The following is a 17,916-nucleotide window of genomic DNA, read 5'->3' as shown; positions in this document are numbered from 1 at the left end:
ACACAGGAAATTTAATACCAGCTCAAACTCACAACCTTCTGTTTTGAAACAGGCAGTGATAGCATGATGAAAGTAAGGACCAAACTAGTTTTAGAGAAACTTAAACAAAAAGGAACTTATTGCTCAGGTAGATCAGACACACACACATACAAAAGTCCCTACAACCATCAAACCGCTGCCCCTCAAATCCCTGCTGTCCATACATTTTCAATTGCATTAGATACACAGATGGCCAGAATTCTGCACAATGTGTTTGAAGTATATAACGTCTAATCAGACAGCAGTAAGTCCTTCTTGGATGGTGATTGTATTTGTAACATGAAAACACTTTTTGAATTGTTCAAAATCCCCCCATTACAGATGGCTATCCATGTGAAGCTCTTTACTCATATTAAAGCTTCTTGAATGGTAAAATGGCTCCTTGCAAATATATTACAAACTTGTTCACCTTTGATCCTCAAGGTATTACTTTTATTTTATCCAGCTCTAGCAGTTATAACAAAGAAACACTTGTTTGTCTATAATATAAACAAAACTCCTGCACTTGCCCAAAAGAAACATATCCATTGTCGGAAGGTGACAACGCTTGTTGTAATAATAATAAATATATTTCAATCTTAAGAAAATATAAAGAATAACTTTGCACCAAAGGAAAGACTAAACATTTGCTTGTAAGACTGTCAATCTGCAGTGTGTGCAGTCCAAGGTCCTGTTTTGTACTCTGTAGATGGTAATCACCTGATATGTCGGGAAGGTGATGGTAGCACTTTTAGCACCTATTCTAATCTCTCAGATCTACACAGAAATAGGGTAAGAATTGCAGCGAGAGCGGCTTTTTTTTGAAATTGTAACTAGTCCAGGGCAATTCATTATAAAATATTTTCTTAAGTTGGAGTTTGGCTGTAACAGCTTTAAACAGAATAGAAACAGAGAGGAAGTCTCCCAGTTGCAGACCCTGTTTTTATTTTTTTTTATTATTTATCCAAGAACAAAGTTAAAACAAAGCAATTGTAGTAAAAACATTTATTAAACATAAACACTTATAATAGAGCATGACATATCAGCACATATTTAACAGAAATCATCAGGGATGCGCTAATCTGCCCTGGTTCGCTTTGCTGATGGTTCAGTGAATCTGGTTCGAAGTTCAGTGAACCCAAACTATATGACACATCCTATTTAAGTCTATAGAGGGTGAATCCTGTTTTTAAATTCTGCCCATTTATTTGGCCAATAAACAAACAAAAAATGACATTGGGAGCTGGGCACTGCCATGGGGGAAATTTAACAAAACAAATATATTTTTTAGAAAGCACTGTACAGCCGAGAACGAATCAGTTTAATGTAGCTTTGAGGGTGACATAGAAAAAAAAACACCAATCCTTTTGATCACATGCTTTGGTGATGGAGATGCCTTTAAGCTGTATATGGTGTTATGGCAAAGTATGATTTTCAAGGACAGTTCCAATTTAAGAGGGAGAGACATGACAGATGTTATGTTGAAAAAAAACATTAGAGTGTATTATCTGAGAGACAATAGCCACAAATAATGTACAGTGACTGGGCAATGTGTAAACAGCTTGGTTTTATTTTAAACTATAAATTAAAGTAAATAACATTTAAGAGATAATGGCCACAAATATTGTACATTGGCTGGACTGTACGGAAGAAGATTATCAAAACTGCATTTTAACTGTAGGGGGTATTATCTGTAAGACAATAGTCACAACTATTTTTGAGTTGTAAGGGAATAGGAGGATTCACATCTCCTTAACAAGGCCCTCCAGCACATAATGTGCATGCTCTGGCTAGTGGCCCAGCTTAGACACCCAATAGTCTATTAGTTTCTGACTTCTTAGAGTGTCGGCATCAGCTTGGACCCAATATAGTCAGCAATCACTTTCACCACAAACTGCCAGCAACAGAGGACCCCAACCCTGAGTCCTCAGTCACTTATAACACTCAGGGTTTGGAAGTGGTGAAGCTTCCCTTCTGAAGCCCGCTGCATGTCTTCCTCCTCCTCACTGTCAGCACCCTAACCCTTCTCCTTAAAATTCCTCAACGGCCTTTTGCTCCCTTTGCCTCACAGAAATGGAGGCAGAGAAAAAAAAATCCTGCTGGCTCTGCGACAGCAGCAAGTTCTACTCTGCCTCCTGCTGCTTTGTCTCCTGGGCTCCGCCTATTAGTCCATGCAGTGTGTGCTCCAGGAGGAACATGAAAGTGATGCTATCACTAATCCTTGCCTTGTCGCAGCTCGCTATTTTGGTTGCCTCTTCAAAAGGTGCCTGATTGATTTACTGAAAATAACCCATTTAGAGGACAGCACACCTAAGATAGGTCCCCAACAGTTTCCCAATAAAGCAGCAATAAAGACCACCTTCATGGACCCAAACCACCCAAAAAAAATGCTGCAGTGACAAGTAACACACAAGAACCCAAGTGTAGGGCGGGTGGGAGAAAAACTCTCACACCGTTAGCAACTCTTCTACTGCATACTCCTTCCTCCTCCCCACAAACCACCCTTAGGAAATCTCTCCCTGCAGAAACTTCTCGCCCAGTCAGGTAAGTGACCACTGACTGGGCGAGATATATCGGGCAACCGTATCATGGGGCGGGCGTATGCACCGTAGAGATCTTGGGCCGGGAAAAGAGGAGGGACAGGGTAAGTCAATACAGGCAGTCCGGCAACGTGCACCTGCACACACTCCGTGGGACACAGAAAACACAGCAGTCAGCGCTGGTATATATATACACACATTATTATTATTTTTTTTTAATTATGTCACAGTGGTTTAAAAAATATATTTATAACCATTGCCATCAGTGACTTTTTTTTAAAGTGAACGTGCCAGGGCTATACACAGGTCACGTACAGCATGTTACACCTAATATGCACAAACATATTCCATCTCGCTGAATCACCAGAAAAGGAAGAATGGTTAAAGTGACACTAAACTCAGGAGTTAAATCTTAAAAATACATTCAAGTACATTATCTGTTAACAAAAATGTATCTTATTTGTGTATCACTCGCCTGTAGATCCTCAAATCAACTCTGACCTGGTGCGGATACTGTCCTTCCTTCTAGAGGTGACTACTTTTGTTCCCTGTATGTGTTGTAAAGTAGCCACCATTACAAGCTCGCTACCATGATGGACAGCAATCTCATAGTCCACCACTGGAGTGAGCTTGGAGCAGCCCTTCCAGAAGATCAGACCTTGGGCCTTCCAGAAGGAAGGACAGTGTCTGCACCAATTCAGAGATGATTTGAGGATCTACAGCCGAGTGATACACAAATAAGATCCATTTTTGTTATTAGTTGAGGTACTTGAACGCATTTGTAAAATTTAACTCTTGAGTTTAGTGTCACTTTAATAAGAGCCCTGAAGCCTGCACCCTCTACTACAAGTCAGCCATATCTCAATCCTAAGGTGTTAACAGTAAATTTTTCATTATAGTTGTCAGTGTCTTCTCTAGAAATAGCTTCTTGCGATGTTCTCCAAGAAGAAATGCATTGTCATATACAGTGCTAAAATAAAGCCCATTGGTATCCTCTTCCACGTCATTCTTTTTTTTTTTTGCATAGCGCCTCCCCTTAAAATCCATACCAATCCCCCATCTAGGAGAAGGGTGTGGTATAGATTTTCAGGGGAAGCATGTCCTTTTTTGCATTTACACTTTTAATATTTTAGACTGGGGTGCTTCAAGATTTTGCATACGTTTAAATGGTGCTTTGACTGAAAAAAGGTTTAAAAATTGGGTTCTAGACAATTCTCTTTTTCTTAAATAGGCTCATCAAACCTCAAGGATCCCTCCTCCCTTGTTTGTTTTTTTTAATAGGGCTTCCTTACCCTTAGATTTTGAAGATTCTTCTGCTAACTAGCCAAGCCAACTCACCAGGTCACAGGGACATCTGCAGGCTCCTGCAGTTTATACAGACGGAAATGGTGTGAAGATCACCATTAAAATAACCATCAGGGTGACATGAAGCAATTTACCTGCTCATCTGACCAATAAGGGCCTATGGGTTTATAAGACACTACATGAACCACACTGCAACAAAACTGGATTTTATAAACAGCAAACTGAGATTGCATCTTTCTTTTACTTGTAATTTGTAATCTGAGTTTTTATGAATAGCTTTTCAATATTTTTAACAATGGTTTAATATCCTAGAAAATGTGTCCCATGCAGTTTAAAAGAAAAGCACTTATTATGCCCCAATTACAGTCTTGATAAAGTGTGTTACTTCACCCCAAGAAGGTTGCTGGCTAATGTTCTCCCTCTGTACTTACCATGGTGTGGGGTAATCCCCTTTGTACTTTATGCTTATTATTCTTTGGGAGCTATTAATAGGGTTTCTAGCTTAGTACTGTACTATGCTATATCCATAACACGTCTGCATTTTGCACACTATGCTGTTTTGCTGGTAGCTCTTTTTGTGATGCATTGCATGTTGTCATATATTGTCTTTTTAATGTCATCTGCAAGGAATCAATAACTTTACCTATCAGTGGGGAGCCTACTTATCAACAAATTGTATGATCACTGCACTGAGTTTCCTGCTACTATGGGTCTGGAAGGGATTGCTTACCTTTTTAGGAAGATGACATCCCCTTTAAAAAATGTTTTTAAAAAATCATACAAGCCCGCAATGCTAAAAAGCCAGAACTGTTGCACTTGCCAAAACTGTGAAGGTTAGACTCTTATCACTGTGGACAGTCAAAAGGTAATTAGATAGCTAACATATGCCTATATTTCAAATTCCAAAGCAGCGATTTCACATCAATAAAAACCAACAAGTAAGATCTTTTTCTGCTTTATGGCTGGTAAAGTTCAGCAAGTATCATATAAACTCAACTTAACCCTGCTGAATGGTGGCTATTGACTTTCTCCTCTACAGGTTTAGGCTGGAGGAATAGATTTTTTTTCTTTGAACTTCACAGTATTTCCTCTCTGATAAAAATGTGCTGTCAGAAAATGTAACTTAAGGATACCAGCGCCATATTATAGAAGTGAAGGAGGAAGGCCCTCTACCCGCTACATGAGGAAGGGTAAATTACGGAAACCCTATAGGTCTGACTTACTAAAAGTGGTTAAAGGAGAACTATGGGGTCAGTGTTTTCCCCCATAGTTCTCCTTAGGGTAACGGGAGGACACAAACTAGCATCCTCCCGTTACCCTAAGCTCAGTATACCGCAAGCTACAGCTCGCGGTATACTGAGACGCCGCACCTGGAGCGGATCCCGGCGTAGATGATGGGATCCGCCCAGCTGCGTGAGTGACAGCTGGCTCTGCCTATCTAGAGGCAGAGCCAGCTGTACCCGCCCCCTCCCCCGTCCGTTCCGCCAGTCAGCGCTGGCAGATCGGAGCGGGGAGAGGGGAATCCAGCCCCTCCCCCTGTCACGGCAGAGAGCCGTGACAGGATCGAGAGGTGAGGGAACCCGGTATGTGTTCCCTCACCTCCCGATCTACTGAGCCGACCTGTGACAGTCTCATTGTCACAGGTCGGCTTAGAACTATGAGGTGAGTGGAAATCACTCATCTCATAGTTCTCCTTTAAGTAAATTGAATCTAGGCCTGCTTTACTAAGTATGGAGTGAGGATGCATGTGCGTTCTGTGCAAGTAAAGTAGAAGCTCCAATGTAAAGCAGCAAGTACGTTTGCTATACTTTACCCTATCTGTAATTGCTTTGTTAGGGCCTCACTACTACACCTTTTGATATTCCTGTTGGGACTGCTGAAATACTATACTGAAATATCCAACCATCCAAATTAAAAATACTTGTGGACACAATACTATGACCGGTATTGGGGGCTAGCACTGAGTTGTATACTGGCCATATATGTGCCCAAAACCTTCTCGGGTGTTATAATGCAATTTTCGGAGATGGTTGTATGTTCATGCCTCTTGAGAATGGAAACGTAATGATGCTAGACACCTCCGGAACTGTATTATCTCAAGGGGCAGCAAAAGCAAATAGCCGAGAATGATCAGCCAGGGAGAGAATGCAGACATTTGAAGAGGGCCACCATAAGCAGCTGAACCAGGCTGTGATCTCATTATGTTAGGAGATTCTGTAGTGTCAAGTAATTATTTTGTTTTGTTATTTCCATAACACAAGATAAGTCATGTTATCACTAGCGCTATTATTGTATTATGTAGAATCAGTGTTATCACATATGTAATAAACATATAAGCCAGATAATAACTGTGCTTGGTGTAACACCTATGAACAGAGTGTCCAAGGTGTAACTATCAGTATAAAAGATTGCTGTATTTTACTAAACAAACAAACTGATTTTGGATGCAAATCCAAAGAAGACTGAACTTTGTTTCATAGAGAGATGTATCTCAACACAAACTTCCCAAAGCACTTTGACACTTGGGTAAAGTTCAGCCCGGCAGAAAAAGGACTATTTGACTTGAATGCCTCTGTGTAGTACAGATTTATGGTGGGAGCATATATTAAACATACATATTGTTTTCCTGACACCGTACATGGCAGCATACATGAGCCATTGTATGCTGCCATGTACTGCCATCAGGAAAGGAAAATTACCGATAGGTAGGTATACAGTTTTCCGTTATTTCAATTAATCACACCTGAAATAAAAATTAAATGAAATGTAATAAATTCAAAGATTATTCATTTGAACCCGGCCTTAATGGCTCTAAAATTATTGCTCTCACTCCGACGTTTGCTGCAATATGCAACATGCGTGGCACGTAGGCGCACCTGACTCATATATGCGTGTGTATGTGGGGGGCGGTGCCGTGTAATAACAACGGCCGGCCGGGAAGCTGCTCGTCGGGCTCCACCCTCTGCTTGATTTTTCAAGCCCTGTATATAATATATATATACTGTATATATATGTATTGTGACAGCAGGCAGGTAAAATCACATGGGTGTATCCTGGATGGCATATATGTATGTCCCAGGTTCAGGCTGTATGCAGATATTTTTCCACGAGAGGGAGTGCTAGGAGAGCTGGAATGGTAGAGGTAATGAGCCCAGCTGAAGTAAGCTGGCTCATGAGGCCTCTATAAGAACTCCCAGACTGCTCAGAGATTGGCTCCACCCTGGAACCAGTTTTATGCCTGAGTAGACTGGGGAGCCTTCTGTAGATATCCTGAGACACTGCCTACTACTACTGCCTGCACGGAAAAACATCAATAAAGATATACCTAAACTAAAATTGTACTTAGAATAAAGTGACATGATCAGGACACATCACCAAGACAGATCATCCAGAGAAACGCCAGGCCATGCCAACTGATGTTGAAACTCTCTCAATGAGTAGCCAACAATAGGAGAGAGTGCATGCCAAGATGGAATCACTTTGGTGGACACTGGGAGAACAAACAGGAAGAACATACAAAGATGTCCCAAGGTGGTACAATGGGGTACCAAAGTTGTAACCTGGGTGGCGTTAGTACCTTCACTAACATGGCACGGCCTGGAAACATATCAGTTTGAACACCCTCTCCTATTGCTGGCTACTCATTGAGAGAGTTTCAGCATCTGTTGCTGTTACCTGATGTCCCTCTGGATGATTTGTCTTATTGATATGTCCTGATGAAGTCACTTTATTGTAAGTGCAGTTTTATCTATTGCATTTATTAAGGTGATTTTACCTGCACTACCCAGCGTGCTCTGTTTCTGCTTTTATTGTTGGATGTATATATGACCTTTTGGATACCCACAGAGCTTGCAAGAATATTTAGAGCTGGCACCAATGAAGCGCAATACATTTGAACATTTGATTTATGATACAAAAATACATTGCAGACAGAATTAACTATGCTCTATAAATTCTATTATCATGAAAAGCTTTTAGATGTTCACTATTCATTAGGCCGATTGAAACCACTGCATAAGAGCTAACAGCATGAACTATACAGCCATAAGAGGGGGATATAAAAATAAGAGAGCGCTGATGAAAAATTGGGCAACAACCCACAGTGATTTATAATGTATGTCTCAAATGTAAATAAATATATACAAGATGTATCTGTCTTAAAGGGAACTTGTCAGGATGGAAGTATGGGGCCTACCATTGATGACTTGTTCTTGTAGATGCATATTCCAGATTTGCCATCTTGATTCTTGATCTTCACTAATTGTTAAGTTACTGACCAGGATCATCCATGTGAATATCTGGTTCCCAGACACCTGATATATCCATCTTTGCCCCAGATCATTGACACGCAATAGTGAAGGAAGGATAAAGGTGGTAGCCCTGGCGCATTCACCTTAAAAAAAAGTCACCAATGGCAGCTGCCAGGTTTTGATCCAGACAGGTTCCTGAAAGTCCTCAACACCACTAAAGGCAAATTCTAAAAGGGATTGCATCAATCAGAAATGAAAGTGTATTTTTTGGGTAGAATGGAAAAGGGTTAGATCCTCATGTAGAACATTCTCTCCCTCTCTATTTGTCCCGGTAACAGAACGTGTTGGTAAATCCTTCATTTCACAGTTGTCACAAGAAAAGGAATAGAGGGGAGTTTTTGAATGGAGGCAACTGTTCCAGTGACAGCAGTCTAGGAGGGAGTTTGCTCTCAATTTGTAGAAATGTGTGTCACTTCCTGTTGTGTCGACAAGACAAGAAGTGAGATGAAATCTCACCAATGAGGGACACAGTAAAAATAAAAAACATTACAAGGTTTTTAACCATTTTCTACTTCCATGTTCTAACCATCTAAAAAATGGAAAAAAAAGTGTTACATTAAAATTTTATTTTTTTAAAGCCATTTTTGATCCAAATCCTAAAACTTACCTTACAAAATTAAGTCTCTTTTTCAGAAAAACAAACTTACCTGGCTGCTCACAATCTTCTTTAGAATGTACACTGAGCTGCTCAGGTGTAGCTCAGTGTATATTCTTGCCACATCTCTGTGCTGGAATAAATGAACCCATGTGCGCATGTCCAGGAGTTACGTCCATCCAGCCCGGCCACTCAACATGGTCCAAGTTCCTAAACCTGGAGGAAGACTAAAGGAAAATGTCAGCCCTGGCAAGAGAGCGAGAGGAGACGAGTTACATACAAGTTTAAACAGAGTCCCGGCGGCAAAAGTCGCCGGGAGTCTGTTTAAACAGACCCGATGCTGGCGACGTACACTGTACGTCGTCAGTCACGAAGGGGTTAAGGGGCCAATGGTATGCTGTGTGAATAGGAACACATAACAAACATATACTGGCAAGTTTCTCATTTTTAAATGCAAAAGAAGAAATACAATTTAGAGGAAATGTAGAATCTACTCTATTGGTAGTTTCGAGAATGTTCTTAAACATAAAGGTATAGAATAGATCAGCTTGATGTCAATAATCTTATAAATACATGCTAAAGTGTATGTAAACCTTAACAATTAACTTCTATTTGCATCCTTTTGGTCTGGTAAATATACCATCATAAGGGTTTTGTTATATCCCTTTGATAAGTGCTAAAAAATACCCTTTTGGTCCTGCCAGAAATTGAGAACGTTTCTGTGCACAGATCCTGTGTTTTCTCAAGGATCCTAGCTAAACTCTCCCGGTTCATATCTTGGACGACTAAACAACCCCTAATATACTTTATGCATTTCTGGCAGATCAACAGATATTTTTCTGTGCATGTTGTCAGGACCAGCTGTGGACGCACGCTGCCAGAGCCAATAGCGACAAGTTGTTTCACCTTTAGCAGCCACCGTTCCTATAAGGCAAGCACGCCTACCTGTACTTGGATGCCCCCAGGACTTAAACTATTTACTCTGATCAGGTGATGCCACAGGCTGGCCCGCAGGAACAAGGAGAAGTACTAACTAATGTCAAGTTACAAGACAAACAGAAAGCAAGACACATGACAGGAACAGGAAATAAGACAGGACAGGAACTAATACAAGATAAATACAGGATACAGGAAACAGGACAGGTATATGATAAAGAGCTAAGGCAAGGCAAGACAAGACTGGAACTATCACAAGCCCAGAGTCTGGGCTTGTGATGCTTAAATAGAGCACAACTAACCAACGCCCAGGCTGTATGGGGCGTATGGCAACATTATAAAGAACTATTTTACCAAAACCATCACGGATGCTTGGAAAAGACTTCCCGCAGAGGTAGTGAGTCAATTAACAGTGAGTTGTATTAAATTATCTTTTTTTTTTTCAATAATGAATCCAGATCGAACAAATATACACATATATGTTACACAACAAAGTATTTCTTTAAAATGTTGACCAAGCACTTACTAGCATCATATTTCCAAACAGCTCCAACTCTCTCAGCTCAGCTTCCCTGAACGTCCTGTTGAATACAAGATAACAAGGGACAGAGCAGTCTCCAGCAGCTGTCTACTAGCTTGGAGAATGGAGTAAAGGGGAGGAGAAGAGTGGTTTGCCCTGCTGTGCGTGTGTATTTGTGGAGACACACACAGCTAGCACACTAGCACATACAAGGTTGGCTCCAGAGAACACTGCAGGGGACAGGAGTCACCCTAAAACAGGTTATCAGGGCCAGTGCTCAGGGGACCAGTTGATTTTACAGGAAGCTAAAAAGTTTAACATCAAGGAGCAGCATCAATTGTAAGTGGTTTAATCAGCATTTGAAGTAGAATTAAAACGTTTGACTTTAATATCACTGTAAACATGCTTGGGACAAACATAGGTCTACCCTTAAACAAAATTGTAAAAAAAAAAAAGCAAAACAAAATGCAGACTTAATGGATCACTTTGTCTTTTGCATACTAGTTACGTAGTTGATAAGGTTGAATTAAGACACAGATCCATCCAGATCAACCTATATACTGTGTGTATGTGCAGTTGCGTCACAAGGGGGGTGCGGCCCGCACCCAGGTGACACCATTGGAAGGGTCCAAAACTGTCACCCGCACACCATTTAAATGTGAAGAAAGTCCAGTTTAATGACACATGTTTGTCAGTTTTACTTGAATGACAAACACGTGTCATTAAACTGGACTTTCTTCACGTTTAAATGGTGTGCGGGTGACAGTTTTGGACTATGTGATAGTTACACGGTGCCATCCGTGGTTACTTCAAGCACCCACCGGATTTACAGGTACATTCTCTGATTCGGTAAGGAGTGCAACATGACATACTTGTATGTACCATTGACAGTCATTTTGGTGTCACCCCCTCTAAAAAGTCGAGCAATCGGTCATGGACAGAGAGCCCAACAGTGTCAGGAGAGAGGAGGGGACCCGACGGCATGAGGTATGCAGCCGAGTCCCCTCATCTCTCCTCCGCACTCCTTAACGAATCATCCCCTCCTCTCTCTGCCGGCGTTCATCACTAAGATGGCCGCCAGCAAGCGTTCATTAGATGGCCGCGCATAAGCGATGATGTAATCGTGCACACGCGTGGTGACGTCATGCGCATTTGCGATGACATCACGGTGGGGTGTCACCCGGTCTCGGCTCCGGGTGACACCCTGCCTCGGGACGCCCCTGTGTATGTGAACATGACACTATGGATTCCCATACCCGTGTATATTTTGTAAACTAAGAAACCAATCTACATAATTTTTTGAGCTATCAATACTTTTAGAAGATGCCACAAACTCTGGAAGGGAGTTCTATATTTTTACTGCTCTGATAGTAAAAAAAAAAAAAAACCCTTATGCAATTTATGATTAAGCCACTTCTCATCCAACTTCATGTTGTGACCATGTGTCTTCTTCAGAGCCTTTATATTAAACTGTTTATTCCCGGTACTGCGGTCACTATTAATACAATTGTATATTGCAGTTATATCCCCTCCTAGACGCCTCTTCTCCAAGAACAAGATTCATTTCTGTAGTCGATCTTCATAACTTAGGTCCTCCATCTCCCTCATTCATTTTGCTGCCCTTCTCTGAACGCTCCAGTTCAAGGATGTCTTTCCTGAGGATCGGTGACCAAAACTGAATTGCATACTTAAGATGAGTATAGATACAAAACCGGTGGCAGAATAATGGTCTTATGACTGGAATAAATACCTTTTTTGCACAATAGTTTCCTGCTGGCTTTGTCAGCTGCGATTTGCATGCATGCTACTGCTGAATCTCTGGTCTATAAGTAGCCCCAGATCTTTCTCCATCCTTGCCCTCGCCAGAAGAGCACCTTCCAATGACTATTTTTCATGCATATTTTTAGCACCCAAGTGCATAACTTTTCCTTTTTTTCAATACTGAATCTCATCTTCCATGTAGCTGCCCACTACTCAGTTTTATCATGGTGCTCTTGCCCTACATAGGTTGGTATTATCCGCAAACAGTGGGAGTGAGCTATTTGTTCCAACCTCTACGTTGTTTATAAATAAGAAAAAAAATTGGTCTAAGGACTGAACCACTGTCAATCTTTTGTTTCTATAATGTGTGGTTATATATGTAAATGGAGGCAGCCATATTACTGCATTACATATCCAGGCTCTGCTTCCTGCTTTATCATACTACACAGAGTTATGCCTCACTGCTCCTTCTCACAATGCAAGTCTATAGTTACGTATACACGTTTCTATTTTCTTTGTGCAACCTACCGGCTGAATGAAGAAGATAGAACAGGTTCCTCTATTAACGCTTACGAGCGTTGATCGAGAAATTGCCTTTCTCTTTACATTGCATTCTGACAGCAGCTGCCGGCTGCTGTGAGAACACCCGAACAGAGCGAGCAGTCTGTTGGCTGCTCAATCTATTTAGCCGAGAATTTTCCAACTTGCTTCTTTGAGGGATGCCAGGTCAGAATGGTGCCAACAGCAGCACCCACTCTTTGAATTTCGGCCGGTTTATCAAGAACTGGCGTAAATTCTAAGGCAGTCTACCTGGCTTATAAGTCACCATACTCATTGAAAACAATGTACTTCCTGTCTGGTCAATATTTTAACTCAACAGTTGTTAAGAGAGAGACAAATTAATTACAAAGAGACACTAATAGCTCCCTCTAATGGCAAATCTAAAGAGTTACTGTATATAGTTTATACAATAACATAATAAGTAAAAGTGCAAGCTTGCAAAACATGTAAACACATATTGACAATTACTGAAATGTAAGGTACAATAAAAACGTAAACTATGCACTAACCCAATGTACACTATAATTTCCCTTTAAGGGAGCAGCTTCATATCTGACTTTAATCCCACTTAAACCTCTGCAGTCTCCATCTTGGTATTAGATTGTCTCCAGCATTAGTGGTTTCCATCAGAAAGTAATTATTTTGCAATTTCCACATTTTTTTTCATAGGCACTATTGTACTTAGTAAATGCTACAGAGATATTCTAATGGGTTATAATTCAGGAATATATTAATGTAGGAATTCATAAGTACCATCGGCGTAGGATTTTTCTCTAATATATCTCTTTACAGCAGTAAATAAATACTTAGCCTTTGCGTATTTCGGCTTTCTGTTTAGTCTTGGCCCTTATTATCTCTGAGCAGATGTCAGAATGTTCTGACCTTTAGTTCTGATAATGACGGAGGATACTAGAGAATTATTAACATTCCCAGAAATGTATTGTCCTTTATACTTCATGATATGCTAGTCAGTAAACTTAGAAAATGTTCAAGGAGCCCTGGTACACGGATGACTCAAATATCCAACAAAGTAAAATAAGAATGTCATGTTTATTGAAAATGTATTAGTGATGTCTCCAGCACCAAAGCATTTAAAGTGAAACTCCATCTCAGGAAAATATTGACTCCCTCCCACCCATTCCTCCATTTAAAAAACAAACCTCTAACAGTGTCACTTACGCACATGCCTCCGCTGTCACGTGATGCCCCCCCAAGGAGCCTCTTCCATGAGTGAAGACCAGTGATCCCATCATCCTCTCCAACCCATTCCTTCATTTAAAAAAAAAACCTTTAACAGCGTTGCTTACCTAGGTATGCCTTCATGTGACCCTCCGTAGTACCTCTTCCATAAGTGACGACCATTAACCAGCACTGGAACCCAAGCTCACCGTTGAGCAGTCTTGAGCAGAGCTGCCTCTCTTCTAGATGTCCTAACATTGCTGCAGTCTTCAAGACCTGAGAGGACAATGCTATTGGACCGTTGATGAAAAGGGCCCACATCACCCAGGCAGTCATTTTGGCACCCGAAGACAGACTCCATTAATCTACAGCAGTGGTTCTCAACCTTTCTAGGGCCGGGACCCCTTGGTTACATTTGCCAAGTTGTGGTGACCCCCAACGGTAAAATTTAGGAATGACGCGGCTGCTGCAGCGTCATCTGGCGGCGAGGCGGGAGAACTGACACTGCTGTGCTAGGAGGGGGCTGAGGAGGACTCTCACCTAGCACAGCAGAAATGACACAGTGACCCACAGGTTGAGAACCACTGCTTAAAGGAGACAACGAATCCCAGAGGAATATAACAAATCGCAGCAATAGTCCATTATACTATAATGTTCTATTGCTGGGATTTGTAGTCCTCTATAGCTGGTGGTATTCTGCAGTGTGCTGTATAATGATTATACGGCGCAATGCAGAATACCACCAGCTATATAGGAATACAACACATGCCAGCAATAATACATTATACATACAGTGTAGGGATGCACCGATACCAATAATAGTATCGGTATCTGTGCCGATACCGAGTATTTGGGCCGCAAGGAAAGCTGGCTCCATGATGTTTGGCTGGCTTGATGCTGATTGGCCGGGAAGCCGGCTTCCCAGCCAATCAGTGTCGAGCCGGGCAAACAAATCTGATAATATAGCGACACGACCCCCACCCTGCAGGTACCTAATTCTCCTCACATAGATCCTTAGCATTCAGTTCCTCGGCCAGATCTGCCGTCTCCTGTGTGCACACTGCACAACGCTCACGTGATCGGCGCTCAGCCTGCTACTGTGCATACACAGGATTTATGAATGAGAGCGCTGGGCAGTCTGCACATGCACAGTAGGAGGCTGAGCGCCGATCACGTGGGCACTGTACACAGGAGACGTGGGGAGATCTTGGAGAGCGGTGTCTGCCCACTTGGAGAGCGCTGGCCAAGGGACTGGTACGTTAATGAATGCGATACGCATCTATGTGAGGGGACTTAGGTGCCGGGTCGTGTCACCATATTGTCAGATCTGTTTGGCCGGCCTCGATGCCGATTGGCTGGGAAGCCAGCTTCCCGTCCAATCAGCATCCAGCCGGCCAAACAGAATGGAGTCGGCTTCCCGGGATATCAAGAAGCCTTCCTGGCTTCCTGATTGCCCGGGAAGACGGCGCTATGCTACCGGAAGTGCCAGTATCGGTACTCGGTATCGACGAGTAACGAAATATAAGTATCGGTACTCGTAGTCGATACCGAAAAACCAGTATCAGTGCATCCCTAATACAGTGTATAATGTATTGCTGGGATTTGTATGTGGGGGGAATGCAGGCTTACCTGAGCAGATATGTACGCCATCAGAATAAATTAAAAAAAAACCCCACCATAGGAATGCATAGCTAGATTCCTATTGGCTATTTCACTTTGCAATAGCCAATAGCAAACTAGCTATTGCATCCACCCTCTGCTGCTGTCAATCATTAGAACTGGACCTGATGGAGAATTTCAGGTCCCCCTCTGCTGATTGGCAGCAGCAGAGGGCGGGCGCAATAGCTAGTTTGCTATTGGCTATTGCAAAGTGAAATAGCCAATAGGAATCTAGCTATGAGTTCCTATGGGTTTATTTATTTATTTTTTTCTGACTGATGATGGCCTGCGGCCCGATGTCTGAAAAAAAAAAAAAAACAACACAGCAGAGAAAGGTTTGCTCTGCTCTAACGAGCAGGCGCCCGCCCCGGCAAATAGTAATTCGACCCCCGACGGGGGTCGCGACCCACATGTTGAGAACCGCTGATCAACAGTAAGGCCTATTGCACATAGAAGAATGAGGTTCTATAATGTAAATTGCTGGTGTATTTCCATGCCTGGCATACACAGGTGCGATGTACAACAACCCATAGTAATAAATGACTGTAGGCAGCTGTACATTTGTTTACACCACTACTGGCATAAACCCGCGCTTGCATAAAGCCATACGCCCCTGAACACAGACTGTCGATATCCAGGTAGTAAGTCTATATGCATACTCAGGTTTACACAAGTTTTTCTTTATTTTATTATTACAGTAACTACCTTTGACTTTGAGCACTTGATTGATAATGTACCAGTCCTAAATAATCTCCAACTCTCTATACTACTGGCCAGTAAACAATAGTCTAGGCTAGCCATAGTTGGGGCCCATGCTGTGTTGATAATGCAAATTGGAGAAATAACACAATAAATGGCCAAAGACCTCTCACCGCTCCTCAGGTCAACCTTGTAGCTGTGATGTTCGTCAGCGACAGACGGGCGTAACCTTTCTCTCAAGCCAAAACAAACGACAAACGCACTCAACAATTTGTTACCAGTTATACAGTAAGGTGCACAGGAAATGGGCTTTGTACAGTAGAACAGTAGTAAGGCATCATGGCACACTCACAAACTAGCATGTAAAACAACTTGTCTCACCACTAAGGACAATGACAGAGGTTTGGATACACGTCTTCTGCAAAGGATGTGTAAGCCGCACTGCCGCGCCAAGGCACCTCTTATAGTGCGGTCCTAACTCTAAACTATGAGAGTCTCCATCTTGGAGCACATGGGGCAGAAGATATCAAATTGGGTGCAGGCTTGTCAGGAGGACGCCCCACCTCCTTAAAGGTACAGAAACACACAAGGGATCCCGCACATCCCATTGGCAGCTGAGAAACCCCATGCGTCGCTGCACCAAATCGGTAAAGCAAAACAAACGACAAACGCACTCAACAATTTGTTACCAGTTATACAGTAAGGTGCACACGAAATGGGCTCGTTTGTTTTGCTTTACCGATTTGGTGCAGCGACGCATGGGGTTTCTCAGCTGCCAATGGGATGTGCGGGATCCCTTGTGTGTTTCTGTACCTTTAAGGAGGTGGGGCGTCCTCCTGACAGGCCTGCACCCAATTTGATATCTTCTGCCCCATGTGCTCCAAGATGGAGACTCTCATAGTTTAGAGTTAGGACCGCACTATAAGAGGTGCCTTGGCGCGGCAGTGCGGCTTACACATCCTTTGCAGAAGACGTGTATCCAAACCTCTGTCATTGTCCTTAGTGGTGAGACAAGTTGTTTTACATGCTAGTTTGTGAGTGTGCCATGATGCCTTTCTACTGTTCTACTTTCTCTCAAGCCGACACCTTTGCTGGTCCTAAAGTCATCTGTGGTCCCTTGAAGAAGATCTCCAGTCACAGGAAGCTGGATTGCTGGGCCTTTGGATCTCTCACTGCACAGACCCGACAGTTCGTCCAGGCCGTGATATCCCCACTGTACTGATGGTGTGGTGCCCCACCGAAAGCGATCGTCGAGTGACACTGAGCGCAGCAGACCAGGCTGAAGCCTCTCTTTATCCGGAAGCTCTTTAGTCTGCTTGCGCTCTCTCAGACAGCACACATAGAGTCTGTGACCCCCTCTGCGTCAGGGGCACCCACATACCTCTGTCTCCTCAGCGTTCTCCCGGTCTGTGCACGCTCAGCAGCCCCTGCCCAGAATCCCCCCTCCTCTCCAGACACACAGCTTCCTGGGAATTGCAGTCTCCACACTCTCCCACAGCACAGCTTGTCCCAGTCTCTGCACTGCAATTGCACAAGTCTCTGCATCACAGGCTGTGCAAAGATCAGTTAACTATTTACAACCAGAATATTAGTTATTCACATAGCAACATATGTATATAGGCGCCACATAATAATCGATTATTATCGATGAATCAATTAGTTGGCTGCAGTCCTGTCCTAGTGCCATTATTCTGCCATGAGTACATTTGTTGGATGTTGTAGGCGGGCCCCTAGGATTCCCAGTGATCCAGAAACTGTTCCCTGTGATCCAGAAACTGCTTTCCTCCCTCCTGCAGTCAGCAGAGGGGATATATTAACTAACATTTATCCCCA

This window comes from Nanorana parkeri, unplaced genomic scaffold, assembly GCF_000935625.1.
Source record: "Nanorana parkeri isolate BGI_ZX_2015 unplaced genomic scaffold, ASM93562v1 scaffold571, whole genome shotgun sequence".
NCBI lineage: Eukaryota > Metazoa > Chordata > Amphibia > Anura > Dicroglossidae > Nanorana > Nanorana parkeri.
This window is presented reverse-complemented; position numbering follows the sequence as displayed.